Consider the following 25,408-nt stretch of genomic DNA (forward strand, 5'->3'; position numbering starts at 1 on the left):
GGAATACAATTTCTAGTTAGTGTTACAGAACTGACTAACCAAAGTAGAGATCAGTCTTAAACTGTGTGGATAAAGAAATTTTCCAAATTTTATAACAATACTTTCTAACAGTTTAAAGTAAACTACGTTGCTTAAAAAAAACCAAAACACCAAACCCATGACAACAACAAACACCAAACACACAAACCCACAGTGCTACTGTACACAACCACCTCCATTCTATCAATAACATCAAAATTTCTCCTTCGTTCCCAAATAGCCAGATACTGAGGCGCAGAAACTGATACCATCTTTTTCCACTGTTTACACACAAAGTACTGACGATTCTGCTCTGCCCATTTCCAAGCTGGCGCAGTGTATCTGCCCACCTCTTACAGAAAAAGAACAGTAAAAAAGAAACCACAGTTTATGGAGGACGGTGCTGGAAACCACCTGAAATCCTTTACTATGGTACCTAAGGGATGCAGTGGAGAACCATGAATCGTACAAATCAGAGCAACACAATAAGAGTCTACACCAGGATATTTAATTTATGCCAGTTTGGGACCCTGTGTTTTCTCGAAGGCAAAAATAATAATCACCACAAACAAGGGACAGCCACGCTGAAATCACAGTCTGTGAAGAACAAAATTACCTCACTTGTAAGAAAATCTGGTTTCTTTTCTCCTGTTCCACAAGAAAACTTAAACATATTATTGATTTGGGCAATATGGATAGAGAAAGTGATTGCGATGGAGTTACATCAGTGAAATACGCTCTGTGTGTTTGCAGAATCAGCATGAGGAGAGTAAGTTAGTGATTCCAACCTTAATGAAAGAAAGGCAAGGAAACGGAGGCCTGGCACTTCAGTTTTCCTACCCCTTGCAGAACCAATCCAAGTAATCACATTAAAACACAACCAGTGCACAGTACTTGTCCACTCAGCATTCAGCACAAGGAACTAAAAAACTCACCAGTGGACACACAAAAACCAGCATCGAGTCACATTTAAGTAATACAGTGTTACAAAGATTTAGTGATAACTTTAATGAGTTGATTGGATTTTTTTTTTTTCCAAGGGCTTCAGAGCTCAGGTTGTTATGAAGATAAACATCAAGACTTCCGACTAATCTCACTCGTTATTTTCAAACCAACACCCAATCTTTTACAAATCGGGCATCTAATGAAATCAGGCATCAGTTCTGGTTTATACTGAGCAAACGGTGGGATATTCAGCACTTCTCTGGAGAGAACAGTGAGAACCAGGTCCTTTACTCCCTTCCTCTCTCACTCCGCACTTCATCTGTAAATAACCATTTCTGCATTTATAAGCTCCATTTATAAGATCCCTGTGGAGACCTCTTCAGATCTCCTACACATACCTTACATAAAATGTTGCTTCTCTCTTCATCACCAGACAATCAGCTCAAGCTCAACAAGACTACAGAGATGTATATTTAGCCGTAAAGAATGAACGTTAGCACAGCTTATGTTCAGTTATATCATCCTGAAAAAATACTGGAGGGGAGTAATGAGCAATTAGTTTGTGCTGAACTCCACGCTGTCCCAATTATATTATCAGTATTCAAGCCGGATACTTAAAACTAGGTTTGACAGTTCTACCCAAAAGCAATGCAGGCACGTCCTCATCCCTCCCATGGCCCCTGTGTTGACACCTTCAGTAGCAACTGCCTGCAACCAAAGTCAACGGCCAGGACAACGTGTTCAATTCTGAGCTCAGTTCTACTCCTCATGCTGAAACTACCAAGACGGTTTTTCAAAATACAACCTCAGATAAGGGGCTTCCTCTCCATCCAATTAAAACATTAATTTAGGCTCTGTTGAGCTCCAAACTCACACTTGCATAACAACTCTAAATTCTTCACAGCACTGAAGCACAGTTCACACTGCTCGACTGTTCGGGGCGGCAGGGGCTGCTTGTTTAACAGCTTTTGAGTGGAAGTTTCCCAAGTTGGGTATCACAGACAGTTTGCGTCTGCAGTAAGCTTAGCCAAAGCCACAAACAAGCCTATGATGAAAGAAGAGATTTCCAGATAGGAGGATGACCCTGCTGCAACAGTATTACCTCAAGGCTAGGAAGATGGAGATTTAATTTCAACATCCATCACAAATACTCCCTGTAACCTTGGCCAAGTGATTTAGTTTCACTGTGTCCGTTACCTATATATATACACACGATAGATCACCTCTGAGATGTACAGTGAGGACAAACAGAAGACTGCTAAATACTCAGATAATCTTTCAGCACTGAAGGTCTTTCATAGACAGAAACAAGCTATAGGATAAATATAAAACAAATATTAAGTAGCCAAACCACTGAGGAATTTTATTGCATTCTATTGCATTGCAGCAAAAATTCAGAGATCTGAACTCATCTTTCATGCTTTACCGAACATAACCACATAGAGCTGAGGGGGACTACAGACTTTTTTCAGTGATTTCTTAAGAACATTGAACACTTTCTCTTATTTTCATAGATGAGAAAAATATCAAACTGCTCAAGGGGCCTTTACCTCAATTTTTAATTTAGGTACATTCTGGTCAATTCTCAGAAGATATACTTACCAAGCATGAAAGTCAATATGAGGCTGAGGTCTGAAGGAACTCCAGCCCCAGACAACCCAGCTCTTCTGTCCGACCCTATGAAACAACTCCTACTTTTCTTGCTTACCTTCCACAGCCTGTATTCTCTGCTCCTTGTGTCAAAATTGCCCCTATCAATTTAATTCTACTTCCAAAACTCTTCAGATATGAAACTTAACTGTAACTGCTTATTCAGCTAGGATCTCTTAAAAAAAAAAAAAACCAACCTTTTCAGAACGCACAAAATTTTTGTGTGAAGGGAATGTAAAATTTCTTTATGTCTTGCGCAACACCCAGAGCATCTCCTCAAACCCCTACCCATAGAATGACAACATTTATGTTGGAAAAGACCTTTAAGAACAGTGCTTCCAGCACACCATAAAACCCTCCAGTATTAGAGGATTCTTCCGACAGCCATGTTTTTACAATTCTGTTTCTGTCTTCTATGAGCTCCTGGTGACAAGCACAGATCTGAACTGTCTGGTTTATGGATGTGCCTACTATTTGAATATGAAAAACATCAGTGACACTAACAGCCCTGCTTTCTGTCAGGAAGGAGTTCCAAACTTCACTCTCACACGAACACTGGCAGTAGGATCTCACCCTCTGCACCTCCAGGATTGTTTCTCACACCACTCCACACAACCCCAACCCCAGAGCAACGCCCGCTCTCTCACTGCGCAGGCTCGCTCACCAAAGCCCCGCAGCTGCCCACCACCACCACCAACCCTCGGCCTTCTCACCGACCAGGTCCTGCACAGGACGAGAGCGTGGACAGAGCGATCACGCGGCAGAGGAGGCAGCTCCCACGTAACCGCAGCAAACCAGGCCAATCCCAAGGAACAGACAGAGGAGCAGCCTGCAGAAAGGCATTTCATGTGTGCAGATGGAACTGGGAGCTGCCATCTCCGCACGCCGCTCTGAAGTGTACCACTAGCGACGTTAGTACCACGCTTTAGAAACCTCTCCTCCAAAAACACAAGACTCTTCCAGAAAAGGTGAGCAGAAAAGACCTATTAAACATTCTGAAATGCAAATTCCAAAGAATACACTGAAATACCAGCGCCCAGACAGCTGGTGTCATTGCGTTTCTCTACAGAATTCAAATCCTGCGGTTTAAGGTACGTAGCCTTTTATTTATTAAGACACCAAACCAAACACAAAATCTTATGCTTCTGGCTGCAGGAGTCTGCTTGAAGGCAGAAAAAGATAGAAGCAAGGAATTTTAATCTCAGTAACTTGTTTCCAAGGAATGCTAAACAGGAAGCAAAAGAAAATGTAAAAGCATTTAGAGTTGTTTCAGTGCAGATTTCAACACAAACAGCCAGACTGAGTGCTTAGCTAGCATGACTGGAAATTAAAAAAAAAATCAAGAGATGAGGAAGAAAATGCCCCTCTGCCCCTCCACCCTTTCAAGGTGGCAGCATTTCTTAACCCCTAGTAGCCTGTTCTATCATCTTTCACCTTACTCAAGACAATTTAAATCAGAATGCTGCTATTCTGAATGTTCTACAAAAGCAGCATTAGTGATACACGTGTGTGTTTCTTGGGACATCTTTATTAACTTTTTCCTTTGTGATACCATTCTTCTTTCTTGTTCTGGGTTTCCTCATAGTGACCAAGCGAATGGGATATCAACCTTGGAAAAAAGTAAATGGACAAGGACCTGTTGGAGAGGGTCCAGAGGAGGCCACGCCGATGATCAGAGGGCTGGAGCACCTCTGCTGTGAGGACAGGCTGAGAGAGCTGGGGCTGTTCAGCCTGGAGAAGAGGAGGCTTGGGGGAGACCTGAGAGCGGCCTTCCAGTACCTCAAGGGGGCTACAGGAAAGATGGGGAGAGAATTTCTAGTAGGGCCTGTTGCAATAGGACAAGGGGTAATGGCTTTATAGTGGAAGAGGGTAGGTTTAGATGAGACATAAGGAAGAAATTTTTTACACTGAGGGTGGTGGCACACTGGCCCAGGTTGCCCAGAGAGGCGGTGGATGCCCCATCCCTGGAAACATTCCAGGCCAGGTTGGACGGGGCTCTGAGCAACCTGATCTGGTTGGAGATGTCCCTGCTCCTTGCAGGGGGGTTGGACTGGGTGGGCTTTGAAGGTCCCTTTCCACCCAAACTATTCTATGACTCTATGAAACAGCATTTTTGTTCCTCTCCCCTTGCCCCCCACACTCCCCCCACCCCCCCACCCTCACCCCCACCCTGTTACTCCCTGCACTGTTCTTTTTTTTTTTGTCAGTCCTTCCTGGCAGAGACACCAAATTCATGCTCTTATAAAAGAGTTATGAGTGGTTGCTGCCAGCTGACAGGCAAATAACTGCTAAGAGTCCAATTAGCCAAATCTTCTCATGGGCATAATCTATTATGGAAGCAAGAAAGAAAAATAAAGAAAATAATTGTTTTTTGTTTCAAGGTCTCCTTTGACTTAGATTTGGTTTTATTGTTACTCTGATTGCAGTTTTGCTTCCCTTCCCAGAGGAAGAGAACACCTGGCCCTCCTTGCAGGGTGCCTCGCTAGAAGCACCCACCCGCTGCCCCGCTGCCTGCTCCTGCGCGCAGAGAGGCCTGGAAAGCCCACAGGCCCCGCGCCGCTCGTACCCGCCACGCCATGGCTCCTGCTGCTGCCTCAGACCAGGACAGCATAACTGTGAGGGGGAAGAAAACCCCGTGGCTCACGTCTCTCCTTGAGACAGTAACTGAGCCAGGGGCATTATTTGCCATCTTCCATCCCGTAGGCTTGCAATAATTTGGATTTTCTTCTGCTTAGCTGAGCAAGCGTGGAGGAGGAGGAGGAAGAGAAGGTACCGATCTCTGCGGAAAGCAGCACTTGACACCAAGTGTGTAGGTGATAATGCCTGCTTCGGGGGACCTGCCAGAATGCCAGGCCTTTACAACAGGCTGAAACTCCGCTGTACGAGGAGCGAGGGCCCACTGAAGCAGTTAATTCATGAGTTTTAGTCTATCACATTGTAAGAAAGATACAATACGATTAACTCTAAAGTGATCCCACAGTTGTTCAGACATTAGGGTGAGAAATGACAGTAGTATGTCATCCCCTTTGGGTGACCAGAGAGCAGAAATGAAGGTGCAGTTCACCCTTCCGCAATTCTCCAGAGAGATTGAAAATGTCAGCTATTAAACTAAAAACAGAAAGAAAGAATTCACATTCTTCCATGCAAGTGAAAAAAAAAACAAAACCAAACCCACCACCAAATCCTCTGTTAAGTCTGGCAAGTAGCAAACTCCCAGGAAGCAAATTTCACAGGAATCACAAGAGGAACATTGCCCAGCTCCCCACACACATCCCTCCTAGGTAATTAAGCTAAAACTGTCCTTACAGGGAAAGGAAGCTGCGATGGCTTTATTTAAATATAAACAATTATTCAGCTGTAAACATAACTCACACACATCGGAGTTAATGGAGAAGCATCAACACAGCTATGACTACACTTCAGCTCTCCTCTTCAGATGCCAAGTAGCAATTAGGGCCTCATTCACCTTGGGAATTCTTCAGTATTCCCCTCTTTATCTGCACCATCTTGTGCCACTCCTACATCAAATAGACTAAAAGCCGTCTCAGGGTTTGGGTTTGGGTTTGGTGTTTTCTTAGCCTGGACCGAGATGTATTTGCACAAAGTGTGTCTGAGCAACAGCACAAAACTAAAAATTAACTAGGAGCATGCAGCTTTATACAGCCTACCATAAAATGCCACTCACGGCACAGCAATAGCGCCTGAACCATGTCCTGTTTTGAAATCTCCAAATGTTTGCTGTAGAATTGTCCACGTTTCACCACAGCACACCTCAGTTTGGCAAGTAAGAATACCAGTGCAAGACTTTGCTAAAGCGTAACTTGTTTTGAGTACAATCTCCCTCCAATCCTGCCTATTTTTCTGTTCAAATACTGCTGTTGCCCAAGATACTGGCCTCCATTCTTGACTCCCAACTTGTCTAAGTTTTTATTGCACTGTTTTGTTACTTGGCACATGAAAAAATGAGGTTAAGTGGTAAATTATTACCTTGTCTTTGCAAGATGAACTAGGCCTAGGCACAAAGGTGCCAAAAGTAATTATCGCATTAGATGAGGCACGGTAAGAATCATGAGGTTAACCTCTGCACAACTATGGCATGTAGAGCTCTGTATTTGCTTGTGCTCGTCAAGTTTCCATGCGCTCAGATTTCCCATTCCTCAGTGACAAACACACCTCGTCATCCACATGAATGTCTTTGTGAGAGTCACACTGCTCCGTTACCGGAGAACACTCCCGTGACAGAAAACAGGTGTCAATTTTTGTTTCATTTCATTTTTCTACTTGCATACATTCTTTACAATGCACACCATCAAGTACTTCAGTTTTGAAGTGAAGAAGCTCTTGTACCCAGCCGATGTATGAGAGGAAGGAGCACAGCCCTACTCCTCCTCAGACACAGGCTTTCCCTGCTTCCCACGTGAGACCACGGGAGCTTGTTGACCTCAGGAAAAGCAGTATCTATGGAAAATTATTTCAGTCTTCCCTAAGCTCCATTCAAAAAATGTTTCTGCTCTTTTTTTCCTTCCTTAGCCAGCCCATTGCAGGGTTAAATGCAAGGAAGAAGTGACAGTCAGTGAGAAGGAAATGGGATTCTTTTTCTACTTTTGTGAACAAATATTCCTTCATGGATCTTAATTTCAATTGCAGGACATTATCACTGCCCCACTGAAAGCCTGCTGACAGCCAACCAGCTACAGGAAAGAAGAAAATCTTGAATGGAAGCTAACTGATGTAGTATCTGAAATGCAAATTTAAGGTCACAAAGATACAGAAGTTTTGATTTTGCTTTCGGCAATAATGACTTCTCTCCAAAAAAAAAAGAGAGAACCAGATGAGAGGAATTATGAAGAACTGAAGCTTTTCCTTTTAATGTAAATGTAGTTGAAAGTGCATTAACCACAGAACATTCATAGCGTATTACACCAAAGGCTGAAATCACGTGCAATCTTATGGTATATGCATATACATGTTTGAAAGAATGGCACACAGCTACTATATAAGTAGTTCTTTTAACAAAATCAGCTGCTGATCCTGTTTTTTGAAGTTCGGCTAGGCAGCTACTGAGGAAGGAAGCTTCAAGCACGCCCTGTTATCAAAGTGCGCTTCCTTTGACTTCAGCGTCAGCTTCGTGTGGTTCACAGGCTCCTTCCACCCCGGAGCAGTGGCTCCCCTGTAGCCCAGGTTGGACCTGGATCAGCTCAGAGATGAGCGCAAGAACCAGGGCCGGGCAGGGCTGGGCCCAGGACTGCAAGAGACGCTGAAACCAGAAAGGCCAACATCCAGTTTTGGCACCAGCTGAAGCTGTGACGGGACAGCAGCCTGCCTCAACCCCACCAAACCTGACAAGCATGACATTGCTCAAGGCACAGGTAATTCATTATTCCATTGATAACGATTCCTCACTGACCACAGAGTTTCCCTAATTTCAAGCTATTGAACTCAGCTGCAATGTCCCAGTGGAGAACACCTATATGTGGTACATATTTGCTGCGTAAAATCAAATGTCAATCACTTTTGCTCAGGAAACTATATGGTTTGCACAGGTGCCATGAAGTGAATTTTCCTTATCTCCCAGAAGTTGTAGCCTCTTTTCCTCATTAGTGCTCACAGCTTTTTCCTAATTTTTCCAACAATAGCAAATAATACATATAATGGAATAGTCTCAACAATTAATGATGTCTCAACTACTAATGATAGTTTCTGTTACAGTGGTGCCTGCCTGAAGCCCAGCTTCCCGGCCCCTGAATATGAAAGGAATATTCCCTAATCCTTTCCAGGTATAAAATCAAAATCAAAAGAGAAATGCAATTTCCACAGAGTCCCAACAGCCCTTCTGAAACGCAGCTCTGTGCATTGGGCAGCTCCTCCTGCCAGTTTAAAGCACGAGGCAGTCTAGTATTGTGACGGACTAAGATTTGGGACAGATTTGGGATGTATCCTGCAGCCAAGCACCATAATCACTCCGCGAATTCTGCTTTGTGCTGCCACTGAAAAGATGAGAGGCAAAGTATTCTCAGATGACAGGAGGAACGTAAGAACTATGCTAAGCAGAGAGCAGGAAAAAGACGGACAAGCTTCTAAGGCTTGCTCTGCACTTGAGTTCAGGTAGCTCAAAGTTAAATTGCATTGAAGTATACTATGTATTGTGTACACACATTGCAAAATCCAAGACTGAGCAGCAGCCTGCAAAAATTCCTAAGCACTAAAATTAATCTGTCATCTTGCAAGGTTACTATCATCAGAGAGCAGCCCTGGAAAAATAATAGGTGATAGAAAGATAGAATGAGTAAATAAATCAATGGCTAAATACTGCTTTCTAGGAAATTATATAATTATATTTTTGGTTAGATGATAGTCTGCTATATAAGATATGTTTTCAGTAGGGAACAAGGTCATGAATAACATCGGACTCACCGACTAATAGCAAATAAAACATGGTGATTTGGCACAGTATATAGAGAGAAATTTGCAAAATTTTTTTTCTACATCACATAAAATAATGAAACTATATAAATACTTCCTCATACCATATTCCTCTGAGTGTGTATCTTTTCTGATATGCATCTTCCATTCTAAAAATATTTTCTATTTTACCTTTGGCCATCAGCTGAAAGGAATATCCCCTAATCCTTTCCAGGTATAAAATTAAAATCAAAAGAGAAATGCAATTTCCAGAGTCCCAACAGCCCTTCTGAAATGCGCTGTGCTTCCACACAGATTTCAAAAACACATTAGGAGATTTTTGACCTTTTGCAAGTCAGTTGCAGTAGAGATACAGGTCATTTTGCAATAGGAGTTCTCCCTGTAAGAGAGGTTGCATAAAGCAAAAATTCTTCTAGGAGAATTTATTTTTATTTCTGAATACAAGTTAAAGGACTACTTTAGAAAAAGACAGAAATCACAAAAATGACATTTTAAAGATCTACTAGAAAGAGCTGTTAAATTCTGGATTGCAGAATTACTCAAAAATCTAGAAATGGCGTTGTGGTCAATAACATCTTGTTTATCAAAATTCACACAACACCACAACTCCCGCACTAAACAATTTACAGTCTAATTTACAACAGAACCTTATAAATTAATTTAACAAACAGTTAGAGGTAGAAAAACAACAGAATAATCCCAGTGAGTATACTTAAGACATGGAGAGAATCATTGAGATCTCATGGCAGAGTACTTTTTCTTCAAATTAAGTTGCTTTGGTTAGGTATCCTCAATGGGATTTGGGAATTAACAGGTGTGATGTTTCATGAAATTCTATAAATACCATGAATTACAACATTGACTTAGAACTTCATAGGACTGGCATTGTAAAATCACTGGTAAGTCTTCCTTCAATTCATGAAGGCATCATTAGAATATATCACTTACTATGAGCAACAATTTTCTTGCCGGCAACAACCACGAACTGCATCAGAAGAGAGGTGATCCTCCTCGAGACGAGTTCCTACCTGCCGTATAGCAAACCTCAATATTTGTCCACCCTAAATCTTAAAGACCAACTAAAAGACCAAGCTTTGCAAACCCCGAGGCTCTCTCTCAGTGTTGACCGGAGTGTCTCCAATTCTACCTGCGCTGTAAGAAGTCAGGATAAGTCACTTTAAATGTGGGTAGGGCTCTTTCATAGCTTCCTTTTACATACTGCTCCACTGGTAAACGGAGGACTTAATTTTTTTAGGATAATCTATCAGGCATTTTTAAAATCTTCATTTAAATTAAGAAACAAATATACTAATATTGTAAGAAGAAGGAGTGCTGGAAAGACATGGGAACTTATTTCCTCTAAATCCAACCTTTCTTTCATCCATTTACGCTGGATGTAGATATAATTCAAAACACAGGAGCACACCAAGTAGATCTGGCATTTTCACAGTATGAAGAAAAAGCTGTTCCTTTCTCCGAGCACCCTCTCTCTTTGTTCACCTTTAAATATTTTGCCAGAACACATATCTCCTACAACAACCATGTCCCAAACGGAAGGAGAGCTGTGAAAAGAACTAGAACATAGGAAGGACTAAAAGAAATACTTATGACAATATTTCTGCACAGACTTGGAACTACCATCTGCTCATAAAAAAGGGAATATTCACCACTGACTGGTCAAACTGGGCAAGTGTACCATCTCATGGGCTTCACCAGGGCTTTTGCCCGGATTGAGGCATATCTGCAGCCTATACACAGCCAAGAAAAACAGCATTGTAGAGAGATGAAACGAAACCCTTAAATCTGTTATCCACAGTTGGAGTGAAAAAGTTAAACTGGTTATTAAAATTGTATTTTTACACAACTTCTTCCTGCATTGAGAAATTTGGATTATTTCTCAATAATCAATGAGGAACCAATTCCAGTGTAACAGAAGTTTCATTGAATTAATTCACTGCTCATTCAAAGCTGTGCTAAACTTCTTTCAGTATACGACTTGATTTTTATTATATATGAGGAAAAGTGCATTTTTTTCCTGTACTTTAAAAATAGCTGTCATATTATTATCACACTATTTTATTTTCCTCATAATGTTGAATTTTACATGCCACATAACAAACTAGCAGCAACTTCAAGCAAGCAATAAAAAAATAACATGACTGCTAACCAATGCAAAAGATTTACTTTTTTTTTTTCAAAAATCACATTTTATAAAAAGTCTAATTTCTCTGCTTGGAAGATTAACTCCTCTGATTATCTTTTTCCCAGAAACCTCATCCCATCCAGCCTTCCTCCAAAAACAGTAGTGAGAGACCTGTCCTCTCCCTTTCTTCTCCATCCTTCCAAACTAGTAAAAAAAAAAAACAAAACCAAAAACAACCCACTTTTGAGAGCAGTTGCTTCTGCTTCAATGTGTGAGAACATATGCAGATCTTATCTCTTGCCTTGCTGCAGTTTTAATTTTATTTTAGCTAGTTTGGATCATTTTGAGGCACTGCAAACATCTGCGGCTTAAAGCCAAGGGTGAGTTTTGATACTGCCCACAGAATTTCCTCCATTTCGCAGTTCACTCATCACCATTCACCACTCCTGAACCCCTTCCTTGTTCTTCCCTGCTGTATTTTAAAAGTATATTCTTCCCAAGTAAGTCCAAATGACAGTCTCCTCTTCAAGTTTTATGGATTTTCATTTAAATAGCTAGGTGGAGGAGGTATAAAAACTAGCATTTTCCCATCCGTTTTATGTAAAGTCGTATCTGAGGTGATGCGTGCACCACCAAAACAGCTGTTCAAAATGAATCACTCATACCAGTTTCCAACTTCTTGTAAAAGATGAGGATCCAACCGCCATGCACTTTGAAAAATGTCTTATTGTAAGAGAAAGCATTTTGTAAGCACAACGCAATGTGGCAATGTAAAGTAAGAAAAAATATCTAAATTATGCTTTTTAATTTATAGTATGAAAATTATCTAAGTTTTACTCAAATTTGACTACAGAATTAACAAAACCCTGTTACACTCAAAGTTTATCTAAAAAAAAAGAAACATCATGACAAAGGTCAAGACTTCCACAGCAAAATCAAATTATTAAAATGACACTCCAAATGGAAAACAACTGAAGATTTTTGTAAGTTCTGAATCTTACTGTGTCTTGGCTGGTGATGAACTACAACAGTGTATGTACGAACAGCCACACAAACACCTCTGTGTATTCATATGCATGCATGTGCAAAAAACCCCTACATTTTAAAGTTCATTTTAAGTTATCAATATTCAAAACGCTTATGAATGCTTTGCGGGATTTCCTGTTTCTGACATATTTCTTTCACATACCGATTGCAATAATTTTTTTTTCCAGGTTTGCAAGATGTCCTTTTCTTCTCCTTTCCTTTATTTCTTCTTTTTACCAGTGCATATTTTATCAAAACTAATACAAATTCCATGATGGCAAGATAGAAAACTGTCTGATCCTTAATAATCGCAAGTCCTTAACTATTGCAATCTCCTCCACTTTGGCTCTTGCAAATTCCAATCTGTTATCTCTAAATTCTCTTCTAAAATACGAGAACAATTGTGCTGGCTCTTCACTTTGATTGGATCAGGGTTGGTTTTTTTTTTTTCCTCCTTCTTTTCTTTTCCTCCTTCCACAATCACATCAAACGACTCCTCACTGTCAGGGTCTTGCTTGAGCTGGTAATCTGGAGCCATACCATGTAGAGGTGGTAATCTGGAGCCGTACCAAGTAGAGGTGGTAATCTGGAGCCACACCATGTGGAGGTGGTAATCTGGAGCCGTACCAAGTAGAGGTGGTAATCTGGAGCCATACCAAGTAGAGGCGGTAATCTGGAGCCATACGTGCCTTTGTTCTGCAAGGATCTCCCTGACTGCCTATTTACCATATTTTTCAACAACCACGAGGGAGTTTTATCTGTTCACAAGAGGCAGTCCCTCTACCCTGCAAAATCCACCAACCAACCTCTATCAAATCTCTCTTCAAAATTCAGTGGTTCTGTGATGACTACAGATGACCCACTTCTGATCATCATAAACTCTGCTTCAGATGCAACTTCTGGCCCAGAACATCACTCATGAACTGGTTACAGAAACAAGAAGGTACCTTGTTACTCTTCCCACAAATAAAAGATCTGCCACTAGCACTTGTTGGAAACTACTATAACTATTTGCCTTTCCTAATTTTCAGGAATGCTACTTCATGGGATTTGGAAAAAAAGCTTATGAGAAGTCTGAGATTCAGCACCACCCTTAACCTCACTATCAAAGTACAGGCTTTATTTTAATTTCGTCTCATCCACAAAGCACACTGACAAGTGGAAATGCTTGCACTCTTAAAAGAAAACGGAAGGGAAAAAAGTGTTCAATTGCTGCAAGTTGTGCCTATGCCCACTGGGCACATATTTTGTTTCCATTTTAGTGCAGTTTCTCGAGCAAGACTGACAGAGACATTTACAGTGGTGAATCATGCTACTCCAGCAAGACCATGCCATGGGGACCAGCTGGACAACGGAAAGAGGAAGAATTCCTCAGCAGTGAGGTTTGGCCAAAAAAAACCCCAAAAACGACCACCACCAAAACACCTCCCCCCCACCCAAACCACAAAACCCACTCTACAAAACTTCAAAACAACCACCAAAAAAATAAAACCCAAAAACCAAAAAACCCCAAACCAAAACAGAAATCAGCCCCAGCTCATGAGAGCAGGGCCAGCATCCCAGGTGACAAAAGTAACTGGGAGCTGGGAGAGATGTGGGCAGGGGGGACCCATGGAGGTCACTCTTACAACTTTTCATAAATAGCTTTCTTCTACCTAATAGATGCAGTTTATAAAGACTAATAAGGACTCATCTCCCTTCAAGTTGCAATTTGTATCCCAGAGGCTACGTTTGGTTAGAAAAAGTAAAGATAAAAATATCAATACAGAATATAGAAATGTATTCTGTGGGTGGTTTTTTTTGTTTGTTGTGTTTTTTTTTTGTTTTGTTTTTTTGTTTTTGTTTTTTGTTTTTTAAATTAGGCATTACTCCTCAGCAGTCATTTTTACAGCAGCCTCCCTGGCAAACATCAGCAAATTACCGTGAGCCAGACAGCAGCAGTTTTACCTATGGTTCCACCTCATCTCTGGTGCACAGCTCACACCAGCTGCTCCAACAGAATTCAGCACAGGGAAACAAAACCATTTCTTCTCTTTCCTCCCACAGTTTTTACGCTATACATCTGCAGTTCCCAAGGCCCTTTTTGGATGCTGGAAATCCACTGCAATTTACATTTGCCTTCTTATACACACATGCTTGTTTTTATCACGCTAACATTTCCATGGTTTTTACCCTTGTTACAGATGATGCTGATGGAGAGAACAAACTACCTACTACAGATGTGGTGTTGGACAGCTGTTCCTGCAATGAAAAGTTGTTTTGTATTTTTGGTTTTTGTTTTTTTTTTTAATATGGAAAAGTCCATTTAATGGACAACAGCAAGATATATATTTGCATTTATAAAGTCAGTAGCAGGTGTAATTGATAGTTCTCTTCTGGATTCACAGTATACATCACTTCCATAAAGATCTGAAAGGGGAAACAACTTCCAGCAGCTTCTTACAAAAGCTGCAACCGTAGCCCCCCCCACTAAATAAAACCAGAACAGTCCTTAAAAATATAATAGCTTCTAAAATAGAGATGTAAAGTTGCTGCAAATGACGTTACGAAAATGTTCACCAAATGTAAAATAAAAACTTGTGGTCTCTTCTACATTCCAACGCAATTCAGATAAGTCACTTTGAACCGAGCACCTTGACATTTTCAGTGCTCTTTAAGAGAAGGGTTAAAAAAAAATCCATCACAAACTCAAAACTAAAGAAACCCTACAAAACTCAGTCTTCTTTCTTTACTGTGAGGCTGGTGGAACACTGGCCCAGGTTGCCCAGAGAGGCGGTGGATGCCCCATCCCTGGAAACATTCCAGGCCAGGTTGGATGAGGCTCTGAGCAACCTGATCTGGTTGGAGATGTCCCTGCTCCTTGCAGGGGGGTTGGACTGGGTGGGCTTTGAAGGCCCCTTCCAACCCAAACCATTCTGCGATGTTATGATTCCACTACATTCTCTTGCATTAAACTCAGTACCAGTTCAGTACTGGTACTAGGATAAACCAGAAGCAGCAATTTTCATATCTATCAGATGATAAAGTTTTGCAGGACAAGCGAATGATATGTAAAAGATTCGTAGCAGCTAATCAAAAATAAAACTTGAGGAAGCAGCAAAAAAGCTCATAATGAAAACATCTATTCCATCACAGGTGGCAGGAAATTGTAGCTACTGATAACAAGTGTTATAGGGCTCAGGCAAAGAAAGAAAATTAGCATAAGCATGAAGGCAAAGTAGTGATAGCACCAAAAAAAAAGTCTCAAAGCACTCTCCAGAAATCTATCATGAGAATCAAATGAAAAGTAATAAGTAATACATTTGCATTTTCTGTAAGACTTTGCATTTAAACATATTCTTAAATATTTTCTGAGTTTAAGTAGCTGGCTGCAGACCATGTGTTGCTTGCATACATAAAAAGCAAAGCATCACTTCACTGGGTGCTGAAGCACCGACATCTGTGGAGAGAGATTACTCAGAAATCTAAAACAAGACCTAAGAATAAGTCACTCCAGCCAAACAAACAGTGCCAATGATTGAGAATCAAAAAAAAAGTCAAAACTTGTATCTCAGATTACTAGAGAAAAGTCAAGAACAAAGAGGTGAGGAGACCAAAGCCAGGCCAAGCCCGCAGCGCTGCGCAAGCCACCGGCACCGGCGCCAGCACGATTGCAAGAGAGGTCTCGTCCTGGGTCAGTGTCCTGGTTCTGGCCAGGATAGAGTTAATATTTACCTGAGCTGGGTGGAGAACTGAAGCTGGTAGCCCCTATGGCTGGGATAGTTAACTAATTAGCTAACAGCTGGGGTTAATTTACCCAAATTAGCCAAAGGGCTATTCCATCCCATCTGACATCATGCTCAGTATATAAGTGAGGAGGGTGCTGAAGGGAGGCTCTCCTAGTTGGAAGAGACTGGGTGTGGAGATCTGTTGTGAGCTATTATACTGTATTTGTGTTCCATCACTCTATTGTTTTCTTGTCATTACTGTTAAATTTACTTTTTGTTTAATCTCAACCCGCGTGTTTGGTTTTTTTTTGTTTGTCAAATCTCCTCCTATTCTCTCGGAGAGTGGGGGGAGTGAGAGAGAGACTGCGTAGTCTGGTCCCCGTTGGGGCTGAACTACGACAGTCAGGCACAAACTCTTCTCCAGTTTCATTTGCTCTTCTGAAAGACTCTCAGGCTTGGGAGAAGAGATGCAACGCAGGCAGCGCAGTGGATTCCACAACTCTGCAAAAGCTGGGAAGCACCAAATACCAGGCCAGGAACGGTATTAATGTTATTGGCTGAGATGAACTCCCCGGGGAAAAATGGATGGGGTTGCGATACAAGATGACTGGATCACCAAACTGAAAGGAAACGGAGAATTTCTTTACTTTGTTGATACAAGAGCGCACAATTTGGTGAAGTCAACAGAACTCTAACAGCCGTGGGTAACAGCAGGCAAAACACAAACTTCAGATTTAATGCAGCTAAACAAAATCCACAAGCAAAATATACATTCTAATAGTAACAAAGGAAAAAAAGGAACTACTATTTTATCTAAAAAGAGCTAAGCCTGATCTCAGCAAGGAGCTACACTTGCAGGGCAAATTGAGAAAAGGGGAGAAGAGCACCAAAGTGACCGAGGAGACCTTCCAGCAGCCAGGAAAGTGGCAAAACAAAATCAGCTGTAAAAACCCAACCCGATCTGTGCTGGATGTGTGCAGCTCACAGTGTCTCCCTAAAAGAGGGGAAGTTAACACGGGAACTGGGGAGAAAGCAGAGGAATCGGCAAAGCAGCTCAGGAGGGGCGATGGAAGGAAACCTTCACTCTTCCACGGGATCGAAAGACTTAGAGTACGGAAAAAGGCAAGGCTGCTCTCCGCCTTCACAGGTATGTTTGTACCACGCAGTGTGCTGCGCTGCCAAGCAGGACTTGGCACGTAGCCTTTGAAATATAGCGAATAAAGAAATGTTAACACGCCTCCTTTGTGAGATGCAGCTTCTACGTATTAGCGTTTGAATTACGCTCAGCACTCTGTGGTGGCACATTAAGAAAATGCACATTTGTGTGCTTTATATTAGGAGAGAAACTGTGAGAACAGAAGGCAGTGAAAATCCGGTAACATACCTACAAACTCCATACGGTAAAAGAGCTTGCCAAGGAAAAAAAAACCAAAACCTAGGACGACAAATAGCAGACACGAATTTCACATTTATGGAGGGCATCTCTTAATTGATTGCAACTAATTTATTGGTATTATCGAGGATTGTTTCAAAGGGAACAGAACCTGGTCATTTGGAGCTCCTGTCCAGAGCACGTTATCTCTGCAGAGAGACGGACAACGCGCCACACAGTGCCCGGAGCAGCTCCCGTTCTGCCAGGCAAGGCAGCCAGCGCAGGACTAACACAGCTTTTTCTCAGTGAGGGGACTGAGCCACGCAAGATCTTAGAAAGGCCCCTCAGAACGTACAATTAACCACTCCGTTTTGGTCAAGTGCCAACCCTCACAGCAGCTATTTCGGTGACAGTGAAGCAAATCCAAATATAAAGGGGAAAGACAAAATTAAAATCGGCCCCAAAATGCAAAAATAAAATGTATTATTTACAAAACAATTCTAAAATAAATATTCAAAAAATCTCAATTACTGCTATAATTTCATATCTTTTTAATAATATTCAACATTTCAGAAATATTTTTAGATCAGAAAAGTGTATCAAAAGTAATAAGGAAGAAAAAATAATTACATGAGTAATACAGTATTAAAATGTGATTTAAAAAAAGAAAAATCTTTCATTTGTGTCCTCATCTATAAAAAATTCCACGGAAACAGAATTTCCCTGACAGGCAGGAGCTGCACTGCCCAGCTCAGACAGCTGCACAGAAGCCAAACCATCAGGTCAGGGCCGAGCTGGCGTTTACACTCCAGGTCAGTACTCACAGCTACCGAGCCCTCGGTCCCCTTTTCTGCAGTCACTTCAGCATTTACTGAAGTCTCACCTGATTATGGACTCTTCCTAACCTCACTCTGTTTCCTAAAACCATCTGCAGCACAAACTGTACTCTTTATTAGACAAAAATGGCATGCATACAGTGCTGAAAGAAAAACCAGCTACTTGCGCCTGTAGTTGCTGTAATTTTTCAACAGCCAGTTCACACCCAGACAGATGAGAAATATTTAAACCCCAGGGTAACAGTCAATAATAAAAAAATAAACTGACATCATGTATTAACTTCACGTCTAATACGTTCAGATCCCACACGTAGAATTCAGCAGGAATACGCCCATTATTTTCTGTTAAAAAAAAAAAGAATTTGATTCCATTAAAATGTAATTAACTTTTTTTTTGTTTTTTTTCCTTCCGTGTTGTGTTTTAATACATTGCTCAGGAGACTCATTTTACTGTGATGTTTAGTCAACAGCGAATACATGAAGCAGGCTTGCACAGCCGTGCTGGATAACCTCTGAGGGCCACAGTTCCCATCACCTACAGCGCAGACGTAACGACTGACACATTTCCTAACGCATTCCAGGATTTACTGATGAGAAATCCTATGCAAGACCTCGATATTATCTACTGCCACCCTCTCACTGAACATAGTCGTGGTGTAATATTACCCTTGCCAACCTCTTAAAATCACATAAAACTGAAATTAAGTAGTAATTGTAGGATTATAAAATGCCACTAACTTCAGATAGCAGGAAAAGGGTATGTAGTTAAAGAAAGTATGATTTTCAAAGGGTGAGGAGTTCAGCTATATTCACAGATATTTAAATTTTTTATTCAGTTGTGCAAAAAAAGATGATTACTGCACAGGTAGTGGCAGGCACAGACGTGCTCCACTTCTGCACAACAACATGTTTTATAAACATCATAACACAACAGTTATTTTAACATACAGTATGAAAGTAATTACATAATCTAAAACCAGTTTGTATACTCTTCTTCATAGTGGCTATACAAAACTTAAAGTGGTATGTTCTGGAAAGCTGCCTTAATTACTCAGAGGAAACTTGCAAACTCTTTTTATCCATGCAGTTGTTATTACATTTTTGTGGTTTGTATATCAAGCTTTAAATCTGCTTACTTCTGCACACACAGACAACCCTTCATCGCAGGGGAAGCGTTCTATGAACAGAAAAACACACCCAGACGACAGGGCACTCTTGTTACCTCTCTGTTTCCTACATTTACTTGTTTAAAAAGAGCAAGTGTGATGCTTTCTCCCTCTTAATAGCATGCTAACCAATCTCATTACCATACTGGGAAAATATTTATTGCTGTCATAAAGCAGATTCGCTCAGACATCTCCTTGTAATCACAAAAATTAAAAGTAAGCCTATACTTCACTGTACAAAACTCTATTTACAGTAAATATTATTAATTTTTCTTTATTAGTTCTACTATTTCATAAGACTTGATTTAGTAGGTAGTGTATCCTATTGCCCCTCTTCCAGTAGCAGTTTGAGTATTATACCATGTTTTCCCTTCTTGGTTAACGAACCTTCAGTGACAAGAGAGGTAATGAATGGAAATACAGATTGTACATTTATTGTATCCCCACTTACAAATCACTGGAACCACTTACCATTCAACAGAAAATCCAGAATAAATATCAGCTTTTTCTTTTCACTTTAAAAATATTGGAATTTTCATATGTTCAGCGCAAGCTGGGCAACTTCATTTTAACATGTTCAAGCAACCCAAGCTGTCTGACTTCTAGTACAGTTACAACGAAAGGAATGCCTGAAATAACCTGGTCCTGCCCTGTACCTGACAAGTGTTGTTTGGATTCCTGACAGTCTAAGCAGAACATCATGTGAATCTACTGCTTCCAAAATGTAACAATTAAAAAAAAAACCCACCACCTAGTTACAGAAATGCAAAAGTCTCTCCGCTGTTAAAACAGAACTTTTTAACAGAACTGGAAAGGGCAAAGGATTCATTCCACACATAGCATGATGACGCATGGATCAGCACCTCACCTGTACCTAATAATTTGATTTTTTTAAGTTTTAGCTTATAAAATACAGCTCACGATACCAAAAAAAAAAAGAAAAGGAGTTAAGCCATGTAGTGTTACTGCTGGAACTTTCACTTATGCATGTCCATGCTTGGGTTACAGACTGTAAGGCTGATACTTTATCTGTGCGATTTAATCAATTTTATTTTGCAATTAAAATTCAAGGTATATCTTATAAAGAGCAAATCTATAATTGTGGAAAAATACTGTCTAAATGAAGTACAGAGAAAGCATGACTTAGTCCCAGGTCACAGGGTGCTGCGGAGAATCTGGAGCTGTGCTCGAGCTCCCTGGCTGTGTCGGTGTCGTTCGGCGGCACCGCCACCTCCTCCTGCATTGACCTGCGACTCCCTGCGTTGGCACTTGGCGCTTGCCACTTGACCCACCATCAACGCGTCTAAATCATGCGTCTGTCACCATCACTAGCCCCACACCTCATACAGCACAACGTAAAGAGAAAGCAAACGGATCTTTCAAATTAAGGGAAGCTCTCCCTAAAAGATGTGAAAGTGTAAGGAGCACCGTTATGCGGAAGAAATCTCTGATACTACTTAGTAGTATAGTAAAACGAACAGAGCGCTTCTATTTCCTTGGCCGGTGTCACTAAGCCAAAAATCAAGATCTTATCTACTAGTAAGAGTTGAATTCCTCAGGAGTTTTCTATTTTCTAGAATTCCTATTCAGTTAAAACACTTAATTTTTAATATTGTGAAGAAAAAGAAAAAACAACATACAGTGCTGCCACCTTGTAAAAATGAATGAGTGCTTCACAAACAGGGTTCCAAGTCACATAACCAGTTGGGTCTTTTTGTGTTGATTCATCAATCTTGATTTCAAAACTGGAAGAAAGAAAATAGATAATTAGACTTGACAAATCCCAGAGAATTAAGCAAATTAATAGAACAAACAAGGACTGATCTAAAGGATACACCACAGAAGAAACTGATCCAAGAGCAAACATCCAGTGTCATGAACAGTTACAGACATTTTGCGGTAAAATACTGTGATTAAAAAGTTCTAAGCCTGTGCCCAACGACCGATATTAACAGCTCAGAACTATGAGCCTCAGTCCCAACTATCTCTCTCTCCTGTCCATTTATCAGAGCTGTGGCCCTCTGGCCTCTCAGATCTGTAAATAAATGGTATTTTCAATGCACGCAGTCCTTTGGAGACTTCCAGCTGGTTGTAAATCCCACCATCTTTAAAAATAGCTAGCATCCTGATCAAGACAAGTGTAAACCTTCAGCACTTCAAGCTCCAGAACAGCTACTCAACATGATTAATATTTGGTCCTAACAGGACAAATACAGAACATTAACCAGGATGGGGAGGATCAAGCCAGATCAGTTATCCCCACGGTGTTCAGCCCCCTGAGCTGGAAGACGGGGCCGGAGAGCGGAGTGAAACCCCTACAGTCCAGGAGGAGGCAGTTATCGAGCTGCTACGCCACCTGGACACGCACAGGTTTATGGGGCCGGATGGGATCCACCTGAGGGTACTGTGCGAGCTGGTGGAGGAGCTTGCCAAGCCACTCTCCATCATTTATCAGCAGTCCTGGTTAACAGGGGAGGTCCCAGATGACTGGAGGCTTGTCAATGTGATGCCCATCTACAGGAATGGCCAGACGCAGGATGTGGGGAACTACAGGCCTGTCAGCCTGACCTTGGTGCCAGGGAAGATTATGGAGCAGTTCATCCTGTGTGCATTCACCAGGCATGTGCAGGACAACCAGGGGATCAGGCCCAGCCAGCATGGGTGGTCCTGCTTGACCAACTTGATCTCCTTCTATGACCAGGTGACCTGCCTCATGGATAACGGGAAGGCTGTGGATGTGATCTACCCGGACTTTAGCAAAGCTTCTTTAGAGAAGCTGGTGGCTCACGGCTTGGACAGGTGGACCCTGCCATGGGTTAAAAACTGGCTGATGGCCGAGCCCAGAGAGTTGTGGTGAACGGAGTTAAATCCAGTTGGCAGTTGGTCACAAGCAGTGTTCCCCAGGGCTCAGTGCTGGGGCCAGTTCTGTTTAATGTCTTTATCAACGATCTGGACAAGGGGATCGAGTGCTCCCTCAGCAAGTTTGCAGATGACACCAAACTGGGCAGGAGTGTTGATCTGCTTGAGGGTAGGACGGCTCTACAGAGCGATCTGGACAGGCTGGACTGATGGGACAAGGTGAAATGTAGGAGTTTCAACAAGGCCAAGTGCTGTGTCCTGCACGTGGGTCACAACAACCCCACACAGCGCTACAGGCTTGGGGAAGAGTGGCTGGAAAGCTGCCCAGAGGAAAGGGACCTGGGGTGCTGGCAGACAGCAGCTGAACATGAGTCAGCAGTATGCCCAGGTGGCCAAGAAGGCCAAGAGCACCCTGACTTGTACCAGGAACAGGGTGGCCAGCAGGACCAGTGCCCCTGTACTCAGCACTGGTGAGGCCACACCTTGAATACTGCGTGCGGCTTTGGGCCCCTCACTACAAGAAGGATGCTGAGTTGCTGGAGCACGTCCAGAGAAGGGCAACGAAGCTGGTGGGGGTCTGGAGAACAAGGCTTATGAGGAGCAGCTGAGGGAACTGGGGTTGTTCAGTCTGGAGAAGAGGAGGCTGAGGGGAGACCTCATTGCTCTCTGCAACTGCCTGACAGGAGGGTGTAGGGAGGCGGGTGTTGGTCTCTTCTCCCAAATAACTTGTGATAGGACAAGAGGAAATGGCCTCAGGTTGCAGCAGGGGAGGTTTAGGTTGGATATTAGGAAACACTTCCTTACTGAAAGAGTGGCCACGCACTGGAACAGGCTGCCCAGGGCAGTGGTGGAGTCACCATCCCTGGAGGTGTTCACAGAACGTGCAGACGTGGCACTTCAGGACATGGTTTAGTGGACATGGTGGTGTTGGGTTGACAGTTGGGCTTGATGATCTTGGAGGTCTCTTCCAACCTTAAGATTCTATGATTCTCTGAAGGGCTGAAAGTAGAAAGGGGGTCTGAAGCCAAGAAAGAGATAAGAATGAGAAGACAGATAGCAAAGAAAATGGACAGTGCTCATCACGTTGGCTTTGGAATCTGCTGCTCTGTCTCGATTGAGAGAGGACAGGGAGAGAGACAATGCAGAAAAATGTTTCGTTTGTGCTGTATGGGATCACACGGGAGGGCCACTGCAGGGGACGACAGGCCGGCTGCAGGCTGCTAGAGCTGGGGGGGCAACGTACAGCTGGTGGGGTGGTTGTGTGTGTCTGTGCGTGTGAGGGAAAGAGAGAGAGGAATGGCAGAGGGGGCAGAGATTCCCCTGGTTTTCCTTGTATGACAGAAGAACCTGGAGGTTTTTATAAAAACCCGACATAATAACTGAGAGGTCTTAAGGCCAGCATAATGGCGTCATCATGAATAAATGATGTTCTGACTTGTTTCATAATAGAAGGCGGCACACTGAAACCACAGTTTCAGCAGCAGGTCCCATTGCCATGGGTCAGCCCCTCACAGCAGCTACAACATCACACAGAAGTCGCTCACTCACTCCCCGCCCCCCACTCCCCCCCCAGGGGGATGGGGAGGAAAATCAGGAAAGAAAGAAAGGCAAAACTCCTGAGTCGGGGTAAAAATAGTTTAACAGAACAGCAGAGGAAGAGAAAACAGAGATGGAAAACAAAACCAGTAACAGAAAATACTTACACAGGTCATTTCCAGTACAAGAGCTCACGGTGGATCCCAATGCCCAGCTCCCTGCGGAGCAGCAAACCCTGCCCCTCAGCACCGTCCCCACTTTACACCCTGAGCATGGTGGCCCCTGGGATGGAGTTTGGGTGACCTGGCCCAACTGTGGGTAACCAGTGACCTGGCCCAGCTGTGTCCCCACCACAAGGGCCACCAGCTCCAGCTCCTCTTCCAGCCCAGGTGAGAATTAACTCTGTCCTAGCCAGAACAAGGACAAGCATAAAGACACAGGAAAAGAAATAAAATGTTCACATTTTTTTATTCCAAGGGAACACTGTGCTCCAGTACAATGCCATTTTTGATCCAAGTCACAGAATTTTACTCAGTTACTCTTGTATCAAATAGAATCACAGAATCATAGAATCACAGAATGGTTTGGGTGGGAAGGGAGCTTCAAAGCCCACCCAGTCCAACCCCCCTGCCAGGAGCAGGGACATCTCCAACCAGATCAGGTTGCTCAGAGCCCCGGCCAACCTGGCCTGGAATGTTTCCAGGGATGGGGCATCCACCTCCTCTCTGGGCAACCTGGGACAGTGCTCTACAACTCTCATTGTAAAAAATTTTTTCCTAATATCTAATTTGAATCTCCCTCCCTCTATTTTAAAACCATTACCCCTTGTCCTGTCACAACAGGCCCTGCTGAAGAGTCTCTCCCCATCTTTCCTGCAGCCCCCTTTGGGTACTGGAAGATATAACAGCATATGACACAGCCAGAGGTGATCTTGGTAGAGAAAGCATTCACTTCTGACTTAAAAATTCCAGTTAATGGTCAGTTCATCATGTCCCTCAGAAAATCACATTTGGATGCAGCTTGCACAAAGTGGATTGTTCAATGCCCTCTGAAGACTACATGAAAACACCTTTTATTATAAATGAGGGTTTCCCCACACAGACACCAGGAAGACCGCACCTGCATCACCCTGGATTAACACAAAGGCCCGAGCTCTCCTGATGCTCCTGCCACTGGGTTTTAAAGACGCCATTGACCTTGTTCAGTCTCCCCCTTATGCCCAAATGGAAGTTTACGCTACCCAAGTACATTTAAAGTTGCACATTGCTCCATTTGCAGTACTTGTTTTAGGGATAACAACATCCCTGAAATGTTCTTGCTATCACTGAGGTAAATTCAGTTTGCATAATTTTGTCTGGGAATTTCAGGACGTGGACTCCATTCTTTTTTAAACTGTATCTCGAATTTATTTTGAAGATCAATATGCCAGGACCGAGTGCTCCAGGACCACACAATATTTCCAGACTTCCTCTTCCCTCATGTCCGTAGAAATCAGAGTGGGGAGGAAAACATACACGCTCAATGCAAAGACAGGCACAGCCTTATACCGCCTGAAACACGGGACACTGCCACAACGAAGGGAGAACACACCAGCCTTGCGTGCCAAAGCCCAAGAACCCACTTATAATCCATTCTTAAATTCTGCTCTTCAGATCTTGCCTACCAAAGTAAATATGACTCCTAGAACAGGTTTCTAACCAAACTTTTCTTGCCAGAATATACCACCA

At 42.4% G+C, this 25,408-nt stretch overlaps 1 protein-coding gene across 1 annotated transcript in view; it reads right to left on the minus strand.

Annotated features, from left to right (window-relative positions):
- Positions 1 to 25,408, minus strand: part of ATP2B2 (ATPase plasma membrane Ca2+ transporting 2) — a 441,468-nt gene that overhangs the window by 265,408 nt on the left and 150,652 nt on the right. Inside the window, exon 3 of the mRNA XM_086755389.1 lies at positions 20,927 to 21,031. The gene's annotated coding sequence lies outside the window, so the exon portion shown is untranslated. The remainder of the gene's footprint in view (positions 1 to 20,926; positions 21,032 to 25,408) is intronic.

The sequence above is a fragment of the Chlamydotis macqueenii genome, chromosome 10 (assembly GCF_036417535.1).
Source record: "Chlamydotis macqueenii isolate bChlMac1 chromosome 10, bChlMac1.mat, whole genome shotgun sequence".
In the NCBI taxonomy this organism is placed as follows: Eukaryota; Metazoa; Chordata; class Aves; order Otidiformes; family Otididae; genus Chlamydotis; species Chlamydotis macqueenii.